Source organism: Lipotes vexillifer, unplaced genomic scaffold (genome assembly GCF_000442215.2).
Source record: "Lipotes vexillifer unplaced genomic scaffold, Lipotes_vexillifer_v1.1 scaffold47, whole genome shotgun sequence".
Taxonomy (NCBI): Eukaryota; Metazoa; Chordata; class Mammalia; order Artiodactyla; family Lipotidae; genus Lipotes; species Lipotes vexillifer.
Window position 1 is genome coordinate 1,210,505 of NW_006791298.1, and position 17,366 is coordinate 1,227,870.

At 41.1% G+C, this 17,366-nt stretch overlaps 1 pseudogene; it reads right to left on the reverse strand.

The window, feature by feature from the left end:
* Positions 1-8,455: 8,455 nt before the first annotated feature.
* Positions 8,456-17,366, reverse strand: part of LOC103090779 (40S ribosomal protein SA-like) — a 13,067-nt pseudogene continuing 4,156 nt past the window's right edge.

Consider the following 17,366-nt stretch of genomic DNA (forward strand, 5'->3'; position numbering starts at 1 on the left):
TGGGAGCATGTGGAAGTTATCATCTGAGTGTCTGTGTTTTCTTAGTGACATTGGAAGCAAGCTCATGAGCTCAGAGTAAGGGTGGCAATTTAAGGATAGATGAGAAGGTATAAAATGGTGGTTGAGGAGAGTGGGAAAGTGAATGGATTCAGAAAATAGACTGTGACTGCCAGGCAGCATTAAAGTGAGTAAACAAGAATTCAAGGGAGACCAATGAACATGTTAGTGTGGTTTTCTCAGGCCACTTTCAGCTGTGTGGGTAGATAAAGAGATGAGTTTACACAGGGTGGTAGTTTGCCATAGCAGTCTGACGAGGAAACAAAGGGGCAAGACGGCTGAGGATTTATGCAAGGGTGCAATTGTGTCATAATTAACGATGGAATTTAAGTTGGCCATTGAGGAAGTGAGCAGGGTTAGTTATTATAAAATACATTAGGATCAATGGATTGTGAAAACAGTAGTAGTGGCCGCGGCTGACTGAATGCCTACAATGTACCATCACTGGGGTAGGTGCTTAACATAAATTAATGCTAATTTACAACAACCCTGTAAGGTGGGTTTTATAATTCCAAATGTATAGATTGCTAATAGACTGACCTCACATATTGTGACCACAAGTGAAGCAATAAGAGCTAGGTGAAACTCAATCAGTTATCATTTCAATATCCAACACACAATGCATATATTCAATATCAATAACAAGGGTTATGTGACTCTAGGAACCTGGAAGAAATGGGAAGGTGCTTACAGATGTTAAGGTTTTGCCAAAGAAATGCAAAACCCAACCAAGAGATTGACTTGGGCAAGAGTTACAGGCTTCCTAGAGCATACACATAAAAATGTGTGTAAATTGACTGCAGGGACAAGAGCGACACAAATAGCCACTTCTTGAAATTGATCTGCAACTATGAATAAAGTTCAGCACATCCAAGCAGAGTCAACAGGAATCCAGTCAGCAACCTGGCTGAACTCTGGAGTCTTTGGTGACAAACAAGCAAACTCAGAAAGGCAACCCACGTATGACACAGGGAGATACACTGGTTTTCTAAGTGAGGTGTGAGAGGAGTCAGTCCAGGTTGCTGAAGTTCCAGGTCTCTCGGTTGAAAGAAACCTCAGTGACTTTTGATGATATTTGTCTAAACAAATAGAGAATTGTTAAATATTAATCTTTAAGGCTGAGGAATCTATGCAAGTTTTACATATTTCTAATGTTTACATGACTTTGGCTAAACAGAGTGACAGACTTGTGAATCCAACTTACATTATGTAATTGAATACCTGATTAAACTTGTGATTTTCATTTGAAGTCTCACTAAGTTTATCTACTGTATTAGAATGTCTGAGAGCTACAGTTACCCACATTTCTAAGCTTAATTTATTAGACTTGAGTTTTTTTTTAATTAAGGAAATTTTATTTGTTGTCAGACAATTGAAATACTTAAGAAAGAGATGAAATACATTAAACCTATAAATGCACTTTAAAATATTTGAAGACGTTTAATTAACCAAGTTTGTAAATGAAAGTCAAATGCTAGTCATAGGCTTCCTCAAAAGTGATTGTTAAAATTTACCAGCCTTATCTCACTCCCTCTTGGGAGAGCACCAGAATCACAACTAACTACTGAGCAATCATTGACAGGAATACACTGGAACTCACTAGAAAAGATACCCCACACCCAAAGACATGTTAGGTGACTGTTTGGGTGACTGGTTGGGTGACTCGCAAACTTGAGACCAATTATACCACAGAAGTCCACCCACTGGAATGAAGGTTCTGAGCCCCACAACAGGCTTCCCAACCTGGGGTCCTGCAATGGGAGGAAGAATTCCCAGAGAATCAGTCTTTGAAGGCTAGTGGGATTTGATTGCAGGACTGCAACAGGACTGGGGGAAACTGAGACTGCACTCTTGGCAGCACACCCAAAGTAGTGTGCACATGAGGACCCAGGGGGAAGGAGCAGTGACCCGATAGGAGACTGAAGCAGACACAACTGCTAGAGTTGGAGGGTCTCCTACAGAGGCGGGGGTTGGCTGTGGCTCACCACGGGGACAAAGACACTGGCAGCAGAAGTTCTGGGAAGTACCACTTGGTGTGAGCCCTCCCAGAGTCCTCCATTAGCCCCACCAAAGAGCCTGTAGGCTCTAGTGCTGGATTGCCTCAGGCCAAACAACCAACAGGGTGGGAACCTAGCCCCACACATCAGCAGACAAGTGGATTAAAGTTTTACTGAGCTCTGCCCACCAGAGCAACACTCAGCTCTACCCACCACCAGTCCCTCCCATCAGGAAGCTTGCACAAGCCTCTTAGAGAGCCTCATCCACCAGAGGGCAGACAGCAGAAGCAAAAAGAACTACAATCCTGAAGCCTGTGGAACGAAAACCAGATTCACAGAAAGATAGACAAAATGAAAAGGCAGAGGGCTATGTACCAGATGAAGAAACAAGATAAAACCCCAGAAAAACAACTAAATGAAGTGGAGATAGGCAACCTTTCAGAAAAAGAATTCAGAATAGTGATAGTGAAGATGATACAGGACGTTGGGAAAAGAATGGAGAAAAAGAATGAGTAGATGCAAGAAATGTTTAACAAAGATCTAGAAGAAATAAATAACAAACACCCAGAAGAATTAAAGAACAAACAGAGATGAACACTACAATAACTGAAAAGAAAAATACACTAGAAGCAATCAATAGCAGAATAACTTAAGCAGAAGAAAGGATAAGTGACCTGGAAGACAGAATGGTGGAATTCACTGCCACAGAACAGAATAAAGAAAAAAGAGTGAAAATAAGTGAACACAGCCTAAGAGACCTCTGGGAAAACTTTAAACACACCAACATTATAGGGGTCCCAGAAGGAGAAGAGAGAGAGAAAGGACCCAAGAAAATATTCGAAGAGATTATTATCAAAAACTTCCCTAGGGCTTCCCTGTTGGTGCAGTGGTTGAGAGTATGCCTGCTGATGCAGGGGACATGGGTTCGTGCCCCAGACCAGGAAGATCCCACATGGCATGGAGTGGCTGGGCCCGTGAGCCATGGCTGCTGAGCCTGTGCATCCGGAGCCTGTGCTCCACAACGGGAGAGGCCACAACAGTGAGAGGCCCGCCTACTGCAAAAAAAAAAAAAAACTTCCCTAACATGGGAAAGGAAATAGCCACCCAAGTCCAGGAAGCACAGAGAGTCCCAGGCAGAGTAAACCCAAGGAGAAACATGCAAAGACATATAGTAATCAAACTGACAAAAATTAAAGACAAAGAAAAATTATTAAAAGCAACAAGGGGGCTTCCATGGTGGCACAGTGATTGAGAGTCTGCCTGCCAGTGCAGGGGACATGGGTTCAAGCCCTGGTCTGGGAGGATCCCACATGCTGCAGAGCAACTGGGCCCGTGAGCCACAACTACTGAGCCTGTGCATCTGGAGCCTGTGCTCCGCAACAAGAGAGGCCATGATAGTGAGAGGCCCGTGCACCGCGATGAAGAGTGACCCCCACTTGCCACAACTAGAGAAAGCCCTCACACAGAAACGAAGACCCAACACAGCAAAAATAAATAAATAAATAAATAAAAATGAAAAGCAACAAGGAAAAAATGACAAATAACATACAAGGGAACTACCATAAGGTTAACAGCTGATTTCTCAGCAGAAACTCTAAACGACAGAGGGGAGTGGCACAATATATTTAAAGTCCTGAAATGGAAGAGCCTACAAGCAAGATTACTCTACCTGGCAAGGATCTCATTCAGATTTGATGGAGAAATCAAAAGCTTTACAGATAAGCAAAAGCTAAGAGAATTCAGCACCACCAAACCAGCTCTACAATAAATTCTAAAAGAATTTCTCTAAGTGGGAACCACAAGAGAAGAAAAGGACCTACAAAAACAAAGTCAAGACAATTAAGGAAATGGTAATAGGAACATACATATTGATAATTACCTTAAATGTGAATGGATTAAATGCTCCAACAAAAAGACACAGGCTCACTGAATGGATATAAAAATAAGACCCATACATATGCTGTCTACAAGAGACCCACTTCAGACCTAGGGACACATACAAACTGAAAGTGAGGGGATGGAAAAAGATCCTCCATGCAAATGGAAATCAAAAGAAAGCTGGAGTAGCAATACTCATATCATATAAAATAGACATTAAGCTAAAGAATGTTATAGGAGACAAGGAAGGACACTACATAACGATGAAGGGACCAATCCAAGAAGAAGATATAACAATTATAAATATACATGCACCCAACACAGGAACACCTCAATACATAAAGCAAATGTTAACAGCTGTTAAAGAGGAAATTGACAGTAACACAATAATAGTGGGGGACTTTAACACCTCACTTACACCAATGGACAGATCATCCAAACAGAAAATTAGTCAGGAAACACAAGCTTTAAATGACACAATAGACCAGAGAGATTTAATGGATATTTATAGGACACTCCATCTGAAAACAGCAGATTACACTTTCTTCTCAAGTGCACAAGGAACATTCACCAGGATAGATCACATCTTGGGTCACAAATCAAGCCTTGGTAAATTTAAGGAAATTGAAATCATATGAAGCATCTTTTCTGACCACAACGTTATGAGATTAGAAATAAACTACAGGGAAAAAAATGTAAAAAACACAAACACATGAGGCTAAACACTATGTTACAAAATAACCAAGAGATCACTGAAGAAATCAAAGAGGAAATCAAAAAATACCTAGAAACAAATGACAATAAAAACACGACAACCCAAAACCTATGGGATACAGCAAAAGCAGTTCTAAGAGGGAAGTTTATAGCAATACAATCTTACCTCAAGAAACAAGAAAAATCTCAAATAAAAAACACAACCTTACACCTAAAGGAACTACAGAAAGAAGAACAAACAAAATCCGAAGTTAGTAGAAGGAAAGAAATCATAAAGATCAGAGCAGAAATAAATGAAATAGAAACAAAGAAGACAATAACAAAGATCAAGAAAACTAAAAGCTGGTTCTTTGAGATGATAAACAAAATTGATAAACCTTTAGCTAGACTCATCAAGAAAAAGAGGGAGAGGACTCACATCAATAAAATTAGAAATGAAAAAGGAGATGTTACAATGGACACCACAGCAATACAAAGCATCATAAGAGAGCACTACAAGCAACTCTATTCCAATAAAATGGACAACCTGGAAGAAATGGACAACTTCTTAGAAAGGTATAACCTTCCTGGAAGAAATGGACAACTTCTTAGAAAGGTATAACCTTCCAAGACTGAACCAGGAAGAAATAGAAAATATGAACAGAACAATCACAAGTAATGAAATTGAAACTGTGGTTAAAAACCTTTCAACAAACAAATGTCCAGGACCAGATGGCTTCACAGGTGAATTCTATCAAACATTTGGAGAAGAGCTAACACCTATCCTTCTCAAACTCTTCCAAAAAATTGCAGAGGAAGGAACACTCCCAAACTCATTCTACAAGGCCACCATCACCCTGATACAAAACCAGACAAAGATATCACACACACAAAAGAAATTACAGACCAATATCACTGATGAATATAGATGCAAAACTCCTCAACCAAATACTAGCAAACAGAATCCAACAACACATTAAAAAGATCATACACCACGAGCAAGTGGGAATTATCCCAGAGATGCAAGGATTCTTCAATATACGCAAATCAATCAGTGTGATATACCATATTAACAAACTGAAGAATAAAAACCAAATGATCATCTCAATAGATGAGAAAATCTTCTGACACAAGTTAACACCCATTTATGAGAAAAACTCTCCAGAAGGTGGGCATAGAGGGAACCTACTTCAACATAATAAAGGCCATATATGACAAACCCACAGCAAACATCATTCTCAATGGTGAAAAACTGAAAGCATTTCCTCTTAGATCAGGAACAAGACAAGGATGTCCACTCTCACCAATATTATTCAACATAGTCTTGGAAGTCCTAGCCACAGCAATCAGAGAAGAAAAAGAAATAAAAGGAAAACAAATTGGAAAAGTAGAAGTAAAACTGTCACTGCTTGCAGATGACATGATACTATACATAGAGAATCCTAAAGATGCCACCAGAAAACTACTAGAGCTAATCAATGAATTTGGTAAAGTTGCAGGATACAAAATTAATGCACAGAAATCTCTTGCACTCCTATACATTAACAACGAAAGATCAGAAAGAAAAATTAAGGAAACAACCCCATTCACCATTGCAACAAAAGGAATAAAATACCTAGGAATAAATCTACCTATGGAGACAAAAGACCCGTACTCAGAAAACTATAAGGCACTGACGAAAGAAATCAAAGATGATACAAACAGATGGAGAGGTATACCATGTTCTTGGATTGGAAGAATCGATACCGTGAAAATGACTATACTACCCAAAGCAGTCTACAGATTCAATGCAATCCCTATCAAATTACCAATGGCATTTTTTACAGTACTAGAACAAAAAATCTTAAAATTTGTATGGAGACACAAAAGACCCTGAATAGCCAAAGCAGTCTTGAGGGAAAAAAGTAGAGCTGGAGGAATCAGGCTCCCTGACTTCAGACTATACTACAAAGCTACAGTCATCAAGACAATATAGTACTGGCACAAAAACAGAAATATAGGTCAGTGGAACAGAATAGAAAGCCCAGAGATAAACCCATGCACATATGGTCAACTAATCTATGACAAAGGAGGCAAGCATATACAATGGAGAAAAGACAGCATCTTCAATAAGTAGTGCTGGGAAAACTGGACAGCTGCATGCAAAAGAATGAAACTAAAACACTCCCTTACACCATACACAAAAATAAACTCAAAATGGATTAAAGACCTAAATGTAAGACCGGATACTATAAAACTCTTAGAGGAAAACATAGGAAGAACACTCCTTGACATAAATCACAGCAAGGTCTTTTTTGACCCACCTCCTAGAGAAATGGAAATAAAAACAAAAATAAACAAATGGGACCTAATGAAACTTAAAAGCTTTCACACATCAAAGGAAGCTATAAACAAGACGAAAACACAAGCCTTGGAATGGGAGAAAATGCTTGCATACAAATCAACAGACAAAAGATTAATCTCCAAAATATATAAACAGCTCATGCAGCTCAATATTAAAAAGAACAAACAACCCTATGCAAAAATGGGCAGAAAACCTAAATAGACATTTCTCCAAAGAAGACATATAGATGGCCAAGAGGCACATGAAAAGCTGCTCGACATCACTAATTATTAGAGAAATGCAGATCAAAACTGCAATAAGGTATCACCTCACACAGGTCAGAATGGGCAGCATCAGAAAATCTTCAAACAACAAATGCTGGAGCAGGTGTGGAGAAAGGGAACCCTCTTGCCCTGTTGGTGGGAATGTAAATTAATACAGCCACTATGGAGAACAGTATGGAGGTTCCTTAAAAAACTAAAAATAGAATTAACATATGACCCAGCAATCCCACTACTAGGCATATACCCAGAGAAAACCATAATTCAAAAAGACACATGCACCCCAATGTTCATTGCAACACTATTTACAACAGCCATGTCATGGAAGCAGCCTAAATGCCCATCGACAGATGAATGGATAAAGAAGATACAATGGAATATTACTCAGCCATAAAAAGGAATTAAATTGGGTCATTTGTGGAGACGTGGATGGACCTAGAGTCTGTCATACAGAGTGAAGTAAGTCAGAAAGAGAAAAACAAATATCGTATATTAACGCATGTATGTGGACTCTAGAAAAATGGTACAGATGTACCAGTTTGCAAGGCAGAAATAGAGACACAGATGTAGAGAACGAACGTATGGGCACAAAGGCGGGAAAGTGGAGGGAGGGGGGTGATGGGGTGAATTGGGAGATTGGGATTGACATGTATACATCAATATGTATAAAATAGATAACTAAAAAAACCTGCTGTATAAAAAATAAATAAAATTCTAAATAAATAAATAAATAAGATATAATTTTTTTAAAAAGTTTACTAGCCTTATTAAATGGATTAATAAGATTTGAAGCCGAACTTAAAAGCTTAAAGAACAATTCGAGTTTTCAATTTGTAACTTTAATTTTAAAAATTAATTAAAAAAACCAAAACTAAGCCTCTGATTAATCTTTCTATGCACTAAAACTTCCCTTGAGGATGCCAAAAAAACTCCTAGCAACAGAGATGAGGAAACTGTGGCAGGCAGTTACTAAGTGGCAGAGCTGCAAAAACTTTTATGCTTTTATCATCACTCTTCATTGCCTTCTCCTGACAAATAATTAGACAACAGTAACAGGCAATTAACAAAGACTTGAAGGGTTCATTCTTTCTCCCATGTCCTGCAATGCCTCAGGGTTATAATTACATAATTATCCCACAGTACAGAGTGAGGTGTTTAAGGATTGGACTGAATTAGTATGACTTTAATTATAACACACCCTGGAAATGGCTTTTCTTACTAAATCCCTAGTAAGACGGGGCTGAGGGCTTCCGTCTTGTGCAGGAACTTCTGGGCAGGCACAGAGGCACCTGCGCCTTCAGACCTGCCTGCGACCGTGGGTAGAATACAGTGAACTTGGGAGCTGCAGCAGTCCATTCACCCTGATGTTCCTCCTTGGCCACGGCCTTCTCAGCATGGCCTGTTCTTCCTTTTCAGTCTCTCCAGCACCTCTGTAGAAGCAGAGATCAGGCGTGACCTCCCACGGTGTGCACACGGGATGGTACCACGCATGTGCAGAACTTCCTGGGCCAGGATCCACCACCTCAGACCCACTGAGTGAACTCCCTTGTTGCTGCAAGGATGGCAGTGTCCACAGGGCGCAGAGGAGAGTCTGTGTTACAGGGAGCAGTGGTAGGTGGGTTAACGTACAACACCTCTGTGAGAGGCTGGTCGTCAGCCCTGGGATCAGTAACCCCCAGAAGACGCAGCCCCTGGAAGGCTGCCTGGATCTGGTTAGTGAGGTTTCCAGGAATGAAGCGGACAGCAATAGGAGTGGCTCCAGTGACAGCAGCAAACTTCAGCACAGCCCTCTTGCCAGTGTTCCTGGAGGATATGACACTGATCAGTCAGTTTTTAAATAGTAACAATGGCACAAGCCATCTGCAGAAGCTTCTCCCAGATCTATAATGTAGATGCCATCACTTTTCCTTTAGGAGATGTATTGTTCCATTTGGAAGTCAAGGTTGGTACCACCTAAGTGGATTCCTGCTGCGAGGAATTTAAGGAACTCTTCCTCTTTATTTGCAGGACATTGAGGTGGAATTTGAGACACCCTCCTCCTTCATCTGTGGGACATCAAGGGTTCTAAACTTTGTGAACGTTTCCCTTTAAGTTACAAGACAATGAACCCAAGACACCCAAGACAATGCTGTACGGACTCCTCTCCGGGTAAGTGAGGAAAGGCTGCATTACCTTTCATTGGCAAGTCTGAAGTTTTCTTCATCCATCAACAAGCATGGGATCTTGAGAGCAAAATGGATCCAGAAGGAAAATGTCACTTTCAGTTACAACATCAAGTTTCATTGAGCCTAAACCAAAGTTTCAGTCTCACTCCCAAGTTAAAATTTCTGTTTTTCCCAACATCCTCTGATTTGCAACCCTCAACATAGGCCTGAGTCATGGGCAGGAATCTTCAGTGGTGAATGAGAAGTGTATGTCTGGGTGTATTCTCCTCACTTCTACTGGATCTCCAGATTTGGGGTAAAAGAGAGGGGAAGAGGAAGAAGAGAGAGAAACTTCCTTTCCTAGTGCTGATGTTAATGTTTTATGTCTCCCTCGGCTACTCCTGCCTGTCTCTAGAGGCTTCCATACCCTGGTCTTTGACCAGTTGCCTGTGGATTACTTGGAGGCACCCTGAGGACCTACACACTGTGCAGCCCCTGACATTCATGTGAGTGACACACAATCCAGCTGATATCTTGCCCTCCTCCACTCTCAGCTTTTGCAATCACCTTACTGCCATTTTCTGCTGGGATGGCCTTCAAGGGACTTTAAATCCAGTTACCTTCAAAATATCCTCTGGGCCCGTGGAAAACTCAGGCATCCCTCCCATGCTGAATAGTGGCGTCACTGCTCCTCTGTGGCTTTTTCTCCTTACCCTGCTGTTGCCAACTGCTCCTCTGGCTCACACCTTCAGGGTGCTCAGACAAGCCATGCTGGGCTTACATATGGCACCACCTATAGGGAAGGGATCATGTGTCAAAATCCCAAGAACTTTCTCACTCTCCTCTGCTTGGGAGGCAGCACCTTCATGGGCCTGAGACTGTCTATAACTCAGCCAGCATCCAGAGAGGAGTGAGAAGCCAGGTTCCTCTTCTTGCAGGCATCCCCGATTTCTTGGAGTGGTTCTCTTAGAGCTAGTCTCATCTGACCTGAGAAGTGAGTAACTCATGGGGAACGGAGGAGTGATGACACAACAGTTCATATGCAACCAACAACTCATTAGTAAGAAGTTCCTACTTAAGCAAACTGAATTTGAGTTTCTTACCTTTTCTTATATAGGTGGTGGGATATTGCAAGGCTATCTGGTCTACCTTTTAACAGCGTCTGCATATGTACCTAGCATTTACATTTTAGAATGTGAGGGTTCTTTCAGCTTTGCAACTGTACCCAAAGTCCATGACAAGAGGAGCCCCATTTAACAACCTGTTAAATAAATTTAAATATATATAATATAATATTTTACCAAATTTGGATCATATATTTTATAACTTCCTTTTTCTTACTTAAAGATGTATTGCAAAATTTCCCTTGTTACGAAATGTGCTCTGAAATGTTATTTTTAATACCTGTGAGAAGGAGACAATCTCTCACAGCATCAGTAGTATTCAGGCTGGGTCTAAAAGGGTGAGTCACAGTTTTCTAGGGAGAGAAAAGGGAAACCTCTATTGAAAGATAAAGAATCGAGAAAGAACATCAAATATTTTGGGAACTGGGAGGAGGAGGAAGGGACATGATCTACACAATCCTGTGAAATTGGAGGGTAAATACTTATTACTGCTATGATTACTATTACTATTATGATTCATTTTATTTTCAAAAGAGGAAACTGAGGCTTTGAGTAAGAGATCTGTCAGTGGTAAAGCCAGAATTCAAAGTTAAGGCTTCTGGAACCTAAGAGGAAACTGAATATAAGAAGGAAAGTTAGAAATCAAGGAGCCCAAAGTCATGGCAAGGAGAAGGGGTACACTAGAAGTGAGAGGGTGAGAAGGGAAGGAAAACCCTCTCTCCGTTTCCAATTCAATCCCCTTTGTTCTCAGAGAGGCCTGGGAAGTTGACCACCAACTTCCCTCATCTGATGAGTAAAGTGTAATAAATGTATGCTTTTCCTTTTTGCAGAAATGTGAAGTCATTTCCAAAATTAGCCCTGTCCAACTGTTAAAATCCCCAAGTTCCCAAACTCTCTCAACAGGAAACAAACAGTGGACATCCAGATGTTTCTCCTCCCAGTGATTGCGTACTGTTTGCATTTATCTTTTTCTTGTCAAATCATGACTTTATGAAATGCTTTATTATGGTGATTGGTCATATGCACAGAAGTCCTAGGAAGGTGAACTGAGGGCAGCCTGAGTACGGGGTGACACATAGCTCCTTAGCCAATGATCCATCTCGGAAAACCACTTCTGAGAGCCACACTTCCAGCAAATGCTCAGAGTTAAGGAATTCACCAAGTATGTGACTCAGTTGAGACTCTGCTCCTTTTCTTTATGAAGAGAATTAGCACAAGGAACAACCCTGATGAACCGCCCTTTGGAGGTAAGAAGGAGAAGAATCTGCCTGAAAATAATGCAAATCTACCAAAGGCTGTGAATACCAGAAGGACATATTCCTGCAGGAAGAGAGGTGAATGGAAGATGGGATGGTAAATAATAAACAGACTATCACCTTGGGTATCATTAGTTATCTCTCACCTTGTGCCAAGGAGTGGGCTATAAAACATCAGAATTTTACATACACTGCCTCTGCTAATCCTCAGAACAATCCTAAGAAGGAAGTCCTATTTTCCTGCCCTGTTTATAGATGAGGAAACTAAAACCCAAGACAGGTTAAGAAACTGAAAATGTTATACATCTAGTAAGTGGCTGAGCTGGGAATCCAACCTAGGTCTCAGTCCAAAGAGACTATGCATTTGACTCATCATTATGTTGTGAGTGCAATGGACATAATTCTATCATATGAAAAAAAAGGGGGGGTGGGGACAATTTTTGTTCTGATTCTCCAAGGAGGAGATGGGATTTTGCCTCGGTTTCTACCAACACCAGAACTGTCTCTGTTTTTCTCTCTTTTAGTAACATTTTAATGAGGGTCTTTCTCTTCCTTCCTCTATGGCACCTATTTTGCTTAGGCATTGGGGTCACTTTTGATCACTTTTCTTGTCTTGTTTTTAAGCTGGCATTGTTTCATTATTTCTTTGAATCCCAAAGAAAGATATGAAAGGCAAACAGCACATACCTGACAGGTCACGGCGATTAGCAATGGAAACAACAGGCAAACAAACAAAACAAAACAGCTACAGGATTGGGTCCTAGAAGCCTTTCTCCTGCCAGGTAACTGGTGACCAAAGTGATCAGACTTTCAACTCATATCACACTGGATTATTTTATCTTTTTTCCTACTTTTTAATTATGATCTTAGCCAAAACTCCATGTTCTTTGTCCCACTAGTAAAGTGAGGGAAGGAAGAAAAAACAAAGATAAATATAACCAACTTTATTTGGATCTGCTATGTCTCATTAGCAATTTTATGGTTTGGGTATAGAGTAATACTTAGTCCAGAGAAGGCATTTGCTCTTTCTGATTTATTTTTTAAACTAAATGTTTAATTGTTTTGTGCCCTTTGGCCTCACTAGAGAAAGGTCTATATCCTCCATGCACATACTGTAAGAATGGGCATCAACAGAAGTCAAACATCTGCTCACCAGACCTGCCCCTAAGTCTTCTTCTTAAGCACCAGGGGAAGAATCTCAAGTTAGTCTCCAGTTTGACTTTGCAAGAATGCTGCAGAATCCTCTGTAGTGTTTTTGCCTCTCACCTTTCCTGGGAGTTTATAGGGGGCTTTGAAGTTCTTCTGAACAAACAGGGTCTCTGTGTTTCACTATTGCTGAGCCAACCCTGGGGCCTTGGTTCCATCAGCTCCTTATTAAGTGTTTAGTAATTCCAGTTTCCACCTTTTGGTCTGGCTTGCTTTGCGCACATCTGGAGAGAATTAGCTCCCAGGCCTCTGTAACATACCCATTTTGTGGTTCTAGGGAGAATTGCGTGCTAGGGGATGTTGCTGCCGTTAACGAGCTTTCTTTATGGCATTTAGCTGTAAAAGGTACCCTCATTAATATCAACAGACAAGGAGAAAGTGAGGCTGTTCCACCTCTATTTAGCTCTTGCCTTCTTGACTGTGTGTGAGCCCTTCTTGCTGAAAAAGAAAGAATAAATATCACAAAAATGGGAATGAGGTACAAGATAAAAAGAGTACATCATAAGAATAATAATAACAATAATGTCCAGACACTTGAAATGAGTAGAAGTCTATCCCTGCCCGATTCATGTGCCTACATGTGCCTTTTAAGCTCTTGAAATGTGGCTGGTATATATGTATTAAGGTTTACTGTAAGTATTAACCACACTCTAGATTTGGAAGACTTAGCATAAAAAATGTAAAATATCTCAATAATTTTTACATAGATTATATTTTGAAATGATAATAATTTGGAGATATAAGGTTAAATTTAATTTTACCTGTTTCTTTTTAGTTATTTAACGTGGCTATTAGAAATTTTTAAATTACGTAAATGGTTCATCTGTGTGTTTTGTGTCATGTTTCTATTAGACAGCAGTGCATTGAAGGACCAGACAAATGATTTAACAGGGTATGACTCTGGACTTGCAAGAGTCCCATGACTGGGGCTTCCCTGGTGGTGCAGTGGTTGAGAGTCTGCATGCCGATGCAGGGCACACGGGTTCGTGCCCCGGTCCGGGAAGATCCCACATGCTGCGGAGCAGCTAGGCCCGTGAGCCATGGCCGCTGAGCCTGCGCGTCCGGAGCCTGTGCTCTGCAACGGGAGAGGCCACAACAGTGAGAGGCCCATGTACCGCAAAAAAAAAAAAAAAAAAGAGTCCCATGACTTGGAATCCATGTGACATCAAAGTGAACAGGAGAGATGTCAAAAGAATTATTAAGAAAATGTCATCCTGAATCTCAACAAACAGGAAAAGGTGGCTATTGAAAACTACTGACTGGTAAGCTTTTTCTCAGTACAAAATTCTAGAATCAATTATTAAGTACAACATTTATAAGCAAATTAGAAAACAAGTAGATGAGTACAAGAAACCAGCTGAGTTCGCTAAAAACAAGGCATACCACATCAAATTCACTACCATTTTTGATGAAATGGTTGCACTGACAAATCTAGGGAATTATATAAACATGCCTGATTTCAGCAAACTATTAGACAAAACTTCTCATTACATCCCTGCAGACAAATTTCAGACAGTTGTGTTGGATAATAGTAATTAGGTAAAACCACAACTGGTTGAATATTTGTATTTAGCCTTTAAAATTTACCTATAGGAAGGTCTACAGGGGAGGTCACAAAACTAAAGATTCATTGAATTAATATGATGGTTATCAAAATCAATACTCAAAAGAGAATGCATCAGTAATAGGAATATGGCATACAACCACCATAAATGTAAAGCACTTAGCTCATAAAATGAACTGTGTGGATACAGCACTAAGGTAGCCTGGCTTGAAAGTAATTAATTAATGACAAGAATTAATTTTTTTAACTAAATGTGAACTATTCTTGTGGAAAAATATCACAGGAAGTAGTAGTCTCACTTTATTGTACTTAATTGGCTAAACCCAGAATATTTTGTTCAGTTCTTGGATAACTACAATGGTGGGGAGTGGACAGTCTTAACAATGAGAAAATGAAGGCCCTACATGAAGGCTGACAAAGAGGAATCATGGTGGCTGTGACATGAGAGCTGTGCTCAATGCTATCACTTGGAGAGTGTGGACATTCTGCTTGGCTACAAAATACAGGCAGATCCCAGAACAATGCGTGGAAGTTACAGGAAAGGTAGGAACAGACCATTGTGAAGAATTTTGGGAGCTCTCCATGGGGAGAGACTGGGTTCCTATGGCATTCATTAGGAATGCTAAAGGAGGTAATTCTACCCTGGAGGGAGATCGAAATAAGTGAGATCTTCAAATTTCCAATTCTAAAATCAGAAATCCTATTAGTATAGGGAGTCTTTAAATACTCTACACACTTCTGCTTTGGTGAGATCAAGCTAAGTATCATCTGGAAGTTTCTTGAAAATGATGAGGCACCACAAATTAGACTATCAGGAAACCTTGTACGTTCTGGCTCTCTGTGTATGTTTGGGTGTGGGGATGAAGCAAAGCCCTGCTTTATAGGATTTACCGATTTCTGTGGTGTAAATACTCCTACCACAGCAAATTTTAAGCTACCCACAGTTTAACAACTGGCTCACAAATTTCCTGAAAGTTTAACATGGCTTTCGCAGTCAGTATGAGCTGGCTCTAGTTATCTGTTACTAACCCATCCCCTGGTGGTCAGAATGTGGTGTCAGCAAGACAGATTCGATCAATCAAATGTTGGGTATTGGTTTTTGTTTTCTCATGTTTGCTGTGGGTCACACACTATGAAAATTGTTAATATGTGACATGATATTTTCCCTCAAAGAATTTAAGGCCACCTAGTAGGGGAGGAGGATGGGTTGGGGGGACAAAGATTAACACACACAGAACAAATAGAGAGTATTTTAGGACATAGTGCAGGAGCTGACCATATAGGTCTATGCTGGTAAAGCCGTGAAGGCACAAGAGCTAATGTTTATTGAGCGTTGAAATGCTCCATGTGCAGTGCGAGTCACTTTTCATAACTCAAGACTCATAATCTTAACCCTGTAAGGTTGCCATTGTGCCATTATATGAGCGAGGAACCAGAGCTCAAAAATATCAAGATGCGTGGGCTTCCCTGGTGGCGCAGTTATTGAGATTCCGCCTGCCGGTGCAGGGGACATGGGTTCGTGCCCCAGTCCAGGAAGATCCCACATGCCGCGAAGCGGCTGGGCCCGTGAGCCATGGCCGCTGAGCCTGCGCGTCCGGAGCCTGTGCTCCGCAACGGGAGAGGCCACAACAGTGAGAGGCCCGCATACCACACACACACACACACACACACACACACAAATCAAGACGCAAACCTGAGGCCACACCACTGGTAGGAACACAAGACCCGCTGAATCTACACATCCAGTTCATTCCACCGATCTGTCCTTTGCCCCTTCAGGGAAGGAGGAGGTAAGCCTGGGATGGTGTGGCTCCTGGCCCTGGCTGACGCAGAAAGCAAGGCAAGGCCGACGGCACGGAGGTCATGCTCCCAATCTCCACCCACGCACGCTGAAATGCTGCTCCCCTCTGCTCCATCAAACTGACTGGGATGTCGATTTTGAGTTTTTATTAAAAGTTCCAGCTGTGTGAACTAGGGCAGTAAATAGCTCCCTGAGCCTCGGTTCCTCTTCCATAAAATGAAAGGAAATACTATATCTAATTTACACTTTGCTGAGATTAAATGTGTTAATTTTACAAAACACCCAGCACAATGGCCGGCACAGAGGGAGCATTCCATAAATATTAAAATCCTTTCCCTCTACACAGCTGCATGGTTCTCTCCCTAGCTGGACTGTTATATGTGTCTTTATGTCTTCAGCAATTAGCACAGTGCCTGACAGAGTCCAGGTAATCCTTGTTCCGTTACAGCAGTGATTCATTCCTCTGGGCCCAGAAATACTTTTTACATTAAAGAAAACAAATATATATATACACATGTAAGGATCCATTCCAATGCTGAGAAGTCAGTGTACACTTTTCTCGGGACTGGTCGTTCCATACAAATGAGGACATCCTGATGGTCCGCTCTGCTCAGCCTGAAAGCTGCCTTTAACTCTTTATTAACTTCAACGAGGTGTCATCTTGCTGCCATGACCTTTCCGTTCTAGGGAGTTGTTTGTCCCATTACAGTAACAAGGGATGGTGCTGAGGTTGCCACTAAGAGTCCAAGGAAGAGTGTCATAATGGAGGCTAGAGTTCAAGTATGACAGCTCAAGGCAAGTTCAGTCAAGGAAACCAGTGGTGAAGGTCACGGGGCCGTTGGTGAGGCCCTCGGATTTTTACTAAGGACCTCATGTCCATCACTGCAGCCTGAGAGGTCTGACCAGTAATTGCACAGATGGGAGCGGGAAGCCTGAGGCTTGTCACGACTCCAGGGGATTTGAAGAGAACAGAAAAGTGGTTGGCAAGAGACAAACTCCATAAGATCAAGCAAAGGTACCCAACCGTGCTAATTCACTCTTT